The sequence below is a fragment of the Pteropus vampyrus genome, unplaced genomic scaffold (genome assembly GCF_000151845.1).
Source record: "Pteropus vampyrus isolate Shadow unplaced genomic scaffold, Pvam_2.0 Scaffold116, whole genome shotgun sequence".
Lineage (NCBI taxonomy): Eukaryota > Metazoa > Chordata > Mammalia > Chiroptera > Pteropodidae > Pteropus > Pteropus vampyrus.
Window position 1 is genome coordinate 546,187 of NW_011888897.1, and position 6,173 is coordinate 552,359.

Genomic DNA, 6,173 nt, shown 5'->3' on the forward strand with positions numbered 1-6,173 from the left:
GAAAAAGATCCAAAAGCAGTTGAAGAATTTGTATTAGAATAAATGTTTCAGGAGAAATAAGATCATTTTATATAAATACTTCATGCTTCGAGAAATTATGGACAACGTAGACTGAGAAAGAACTATAACAAAGGAAATTAAAAGAATAAAACATAGTAGGAGATGAAAAATGCTGGTAGTACTCAGCACAGAAAAGGAAGGTGAAAACCACTTCTGATATTCTTATCAGAAAGAAAGGAATATTGTCTGATATTCTTAAGAAAGAAAACTGTTTTAGAAATATCACAATGTAAAATTGACTCTGCTAAGCAAGTCAAAGCAATTAAAATGGCAATTGTTAAGAAAGAAAGAATGAGAACTTACATGCACAAAAGTCATATTACTGAAGACTAGACCCCAATAGTAAAAGTTAAGCATTAATAGAAGAAAAGGTACTAAAAGAAGAGGACAACTAAATATGAGCATTAAAAACAAAAGTAAAGCACATCCTGGTGAAGTTTGTTAGTTTCCAGTAGAAAATAAAAGTATATTGTTTACAATGGAGAATATAAATCCTATCTTAGACTTTGTCACAGTCACACCAATTGCTGAAAATAAAAGAATAATGTCTACACAGTCTGAGGAAAACAATGAGTAAGCCGAGTTCTTACACCCATGGTCATGCAAATGTATTATCAAAATTTAACAGTAGGAGCTATTAGATACATCGTATCCCTTTCTGAAAATAAATTACTTGAAGAAATCCAGCCAACTAATGGATAGTTGAAACTAAGAATCTCAAGAAAGGTGAAAACATTGTATAAAATGAATGGAGCTATAACTTTATCACTAGAACTAATGATTGTATTTAACACTGAAGTTTAAACTAAGTAGTGTATAACTAATATCACACCATGTATGAAGAAGTATCGAACTAAGGCTAAATCACAATTTAAATTAATATTACCTTAAGAAAGAAAACTATTTTAGAAATATCACAAAGTAAAATTGACAAAGGTACAAATTTCATATATTTTTGATCAGCAGACAAATACAAAATTAAGAACATTAATTTAAATTATAAAAGTTACACAACAACATCGGCATCATAGTGTCATAAGATGTCCTTTATTTTTTCTCCTCTATAACATCTAAAATTTGGCATCCATCCATAAACAAAGATATCTCTATGGGTGCTGTGGTATCTACCACCACACCAGGGGACTCGGGAAGAGTCTCACTCACCTGTGCATCAGGTATAGGTAGGCAGACCCCAGTATGACTGTGGAACTGGCTGGAGCTTATGAACCACTTCCAACCCCTTCTGGCTATGGTATCTGAAAAACACTGACTTGGGCATTTACCCATGGACAAGAGAATTTTCATAGAACTTCCTGTTTCTAGAGAAGTTTCAGTATTCCATAGGACAAAAAAAAAAAAAGTTAATAAGTTTGAATGCATTGGACTGGGTGAGAGGAACTTTGTGAGCATCAACTCTCCCCCAAGGTGGAAAACAGAGATCAGTGAGTACTTAACTTCTCCAGCTGTATGAGATGCTGCTAAAGAAAGCCTCTCTCCTGAAGCTCCTGTTGTATTCAAGCAAGAGTTCTATGACTCAGGGGAAGGATGCGATTGGGAAAGAGACAGAGAAGGATATCGAAGGGTACTAAAGGGACACAGAACCTGCTGATTGCATTCCAGATTCCAGCAGAAGGCATGCCCAAATGCTGCTGGGAAAGCTTCTCATGAGGATCCTCCCAACTGACCTGTGGGTACCCCCCAGTATCCCAACTGCCAAACTTCCCCCACTCTGCAGCTGGCACCTAATGTGTACCCCTGAGGGTAGTGACACAAGCAAGCTTGGCTAGACAGGGAGAATGTGCAAAAAAAAAAAAAAAAAAAAAAAAAAGCCAGGGTCTGAAAGCAAGGGAGAAACCACAATTTTGAGCAATAGCACCATGTTCAAGAAACAAAAAAAAAGAGGTTATCAACAGTTTGCCTGGTGTGTTGTAAGAAAAGGCATCCAATTCTGCCAAAAGAGAGAGCAAGAAGTGTGGAGCAGATGTATCCATACAAGGCTGGAAACAGCTTCAGAACATAATCAAAACAAACAAAAACTATGTCTTACCTGAAGGCAACTGGTAAAGACTGAAGGAGGTGACTGTTACTTCAAATGTGAAGATAGTAACACAAAACTCCAAAGAAGACTAATCAAGGAAAAATGATATCAGCAAAAGATCATAGTAATCCTCTACTAGCCAAACCCAAAGACACAGAGATGTGTGATGTACCAGATAAAGAATTCAAAATAGTTGTTTTGAGGAAACTCAATGAGCTACAAGAAAACACAGAAGGACAATTCAGCAAAGTCAGGAAAACAATATATGAATGAAATGAGAAATTTAACAAAAAAATAGAAATTACACAAAAAAGAGAGAAATCCTGGAGCTAAAGAATTCCATAAATAAACAAAGAATGCAATAGCATCAACATCAAATAGACAAACAGAAGACGAGAGCAGTGAGTCACATGAAAGGAACTTTAAAATACACTAGTCTTAGAAGAAAACAACAACAAAAAAAAATGAAAAGAAGCAAAGAAGCCTATGCGATCTATGGGAAACCATCAAAAGAAGCAATCTCAGAATCATTAGAGTTCCAGAAGGAGAAGAGTGGGAGAAGAGGGCAGAAAGCTTATGTAAAGAAATACAGTAGTTCCCCCCTCATCTACAATTTCCCTTTCCACAGTTTCAGTCACCCACGATTAACCACATTCTGAAAATAGAATGAAAAATTTTAGTAATAAACTATATATGTTTTAAATTACATACTGTTCTGAGTAACTTGATGAAATCTTGTGCCGTCCCTCTTTGTCATGCCCAGGATGTGAATCATCCCCTTGTCCAGCATACTCATACTGTATACATTACCCACCTGCTAGTCACTTATAGCCTTCTCAGTTATCAGATCGGTTATGAAAGAGAGAGAGACAGACACAGAGACAGAGATAGAGACAGAGACACAGAAAGCTCATTCACATAACTTTTATTATAGTATATTATTATAATTGTTCTATTTTATTATTATTTATTATTGTTAATATCTTACTCTGCCTAATTTATAAATTAAACTTGATCATTGTTATATAAGTATAGGAAAAAAGTAGTATATATAAGGTTCAGTACTATCTGTGTTTTCAGTCATCCCCTGGGAGGTCTTGGAACATACCTCTCTCAGATAAAAGGTGGGAGTGGACTACTGTAATGGCTGAGAACTTCCCAAACCTGAGGATAAATTTGGACATCCTGGTTCATGAAGATAATAAATCGCTCCTAGTTAAATTCAAAATGATCTTCTCTAAAACACATTGTAATAGAACTGCCAAAATCAAAAATGCAGAGAATCCTAAAAGCAGTAAGAGGCAAACAAAAAATATTCTAACCTACATGGGACCCCCATTTAGTGATCAGCAGATTTTTCAATGGACACCTAACAGCCTGAGAGAGAGGGAAATAAAAGAAAAAAGTGCTGAAAGAAAAATAAATGCCAACCAAGAATAATCTACATGACAAAATTATTCTTCATAAATGGAAAAATAAAGACTTTCTCATACATAAAATAATATTGAATGTCAATTCTAATTGAAAAATAAAATTTTTTTTAAAAAGGAAAAATAAAAATTTTTTTAAAAAAGGAAAAATAAAAATTTTTTTTATAAAGGAAAAATAAAACTTCAAACAAAATCTAGGGGAATTAGTCAAAACTAGACCTGCCTCACAAGAAATACTGGAAGGAGTTTTGTAAAGCTGAAATGAAAAGATGCTACTTAGTCACAAGAAAACATACTAAAGTATGCAACACACTGGTAAAGGAAATATGTAATCGGATTCAGAAAACACTAATGGTGTGTTAACCATTTAACTATATTATAAAAGTTAAAGGAAAAGAGTATTAAAATTAATTATAGCTACAATCATTACTTAACAAATACAAAATATAAAAGGTAAATTGTGAAATTAAAAACATAAAAGTGGGGTGTAAAGGGTTGAGTTTTTGTACATACTCTAAGTTAAGTTACTGTTGGCATAAAATGGACTATTTTATCTATAAAATGTTTTATGTAAGCCTCATGATAACTACAAAGTGAAAAACCCCAGTAGATTCACAAAAAATAAAGAGTAGCAAATTAGAGCATACCACCATAGAAAATCGCCAATTCATAAAGGCAGGCAGAAAAAGAGGAATAAAAGGATCAATGGAACTACAAAACAGCCAGCAAGCAGTTAATAAAATGGCATTACTAAGTTCTTACATATGAGTACTTACTCTATATGTAAATTAATTGAATTATTTAATCAAAAGGCACAGAGTGGCTGAATGGATTTTTAAAAAAAATAACAGACCCACTGTATGCTGCCTATAAGACACTAACTTTTGCTTTAAGGACCCACATAGACTCAGATCAAAAGGATAGAAAAAAAAACATGCAATTAAAATAGAAACCTAAAGAAAGCAGAGGTATCTATACTTATATAAGACAAGATAGACTTTAAACCAAAAACAATAATGAGACAAAAAGGGTCATTATACAGCCATGCACCACTGAACAACAAGAGTTGTGTCCTTAGACAATTTCATCATTATGTAAACATTACAGAATGCACTTAAACAAACTTAGATAGTATAGCCTACTACACACATAGGCTATATGATATATCCTGCTGCTCTTAGGGGACAAATTTGCACAGCATGTTACTAAACTGAATACTATAGGCAATTGAAACACAATGGTAAGTGTTTGTCTATCTAAACTTATCTAAACATAGAAAAGATACAGTAAAAATATAGTATAGAAGATATGTGTGTGTGTGTGTGTGTGTGTGTGTGTGTGTGTGTGTGTGTGCATTGCAGGGATGGGGAGAGCTGTAGAGGTAGATACCATTGAAAGGAGAGTAGACATCAGGAGGAAGGAAGGGAGAGAGGGAAGAAAGAGAAGGAGAGAGAGAGCATGAGATAGAAAGAGACCCGGAGAGATAAACCTTGAGATGAGAAATAATAAAAGGAAGAGAGAGAGGAGAGAGAGGAGACAAAGAGCAAAAAGGGAATTGGTAAAGAGAAGAAAAGAACTGAGAAGGAAGAGATACTGAAGGAAGTGAATTTGTACACAAGAGAGTATGTACATGTACATGTGGGTTCAGGGGCAGGTGTGGCTATGGGCTGGCAGTGGGGTTGGCTTCTGAGCTTTCCTCCTTCCTAGCCCTTTTCCCTCACTCCATAGACCAAATTTGTGTCCCAGTTACAAGTGGGCACAGGGTGAGAAAACAGCATGCTGAGGCTCCTCATCTATTTAAACTACCCACACATAGCAGTAAATTCAACATCTTAGTTGGATCCAGTGTTTTTTTCAAAATTGTAAACAAATCTTTTGTTTATAATTTTTTATGATACTTTCAGACCGCCATCATATATGTAGTTTGTCATTGACCAAAATGTTGTTTTGTTATGCGGTGCATGACTATAATGATAAAAGGATCAACTCAACAAGAAAATATAATAATTGTAAATATATACACACCCCAGTACAGGAGCACCTATATATATTAAGCAAATACTAACAGATCTAAAGAGAAAAATAGATAATAATGGTATGGAGAATTCAATATCCCACTTTCAGCAATAGATAGAAAGAAATCATCAAGGAAATATTGGATTTGAACTATACTTTAAATCAAATGAACCTAAGAGACACTTATAGAGCATTCCATCCAATAGGACCAGAATACACATTCTTTTCAAGTGCACATGAAACATTCTCCAGGCTACTATGTATTACAGGACACAAAACAGGCCTTAGCAAATTTAAGAGACTGAAATAATACAAGTATCTTTTATAATCACAATGATATGAAAAGAAATCAACAACAAGAGGAAAGCTGAAAAATTACAAAAATGTAGAATGAAACAACACGCTCTTAAACAACCAATGGGTCAAAGAAAAAAATCAAAAGGTAAATTAAAAAATATTTCAAAACAAATGAAAATGGAAACATAACACACAAAAATCAATGGGATGCCATAAAAGCAGTTCTTAGAGGGAAGTTTATAGTGGTAAATACATATATTAAGCAAAAAACAAAATAAAAAACAAGGAAGGAAATAATAAAGATCAGAGTGAAAATAATTGAAATAGAGACC

General features: G+C 34.1%; 1 protein-coding gene across 2 annotated transcripts in view; it reads right to left on the bottom strand.

Moving 5' to 3' along the window:
• The window catches only part of LOC105295907, a 108,669-nt gene extending 107,022 nt beyond the window's left edge, over positions 1-1,647 (bottom strand). For both annotated transcript variants that reach the window (XM_023533939.1, XM_023533938.1), the window contains exon 1: positions 1,225-1,647. The gene's annotated coding sequence lies outside the window, so the exon portion shown is untranslated. The remainder of the gene's footprint in view (positions 1-1,224) is intronic.
• Positions 1,648-6,173: the final 4,526 nt, after the last annotated feature.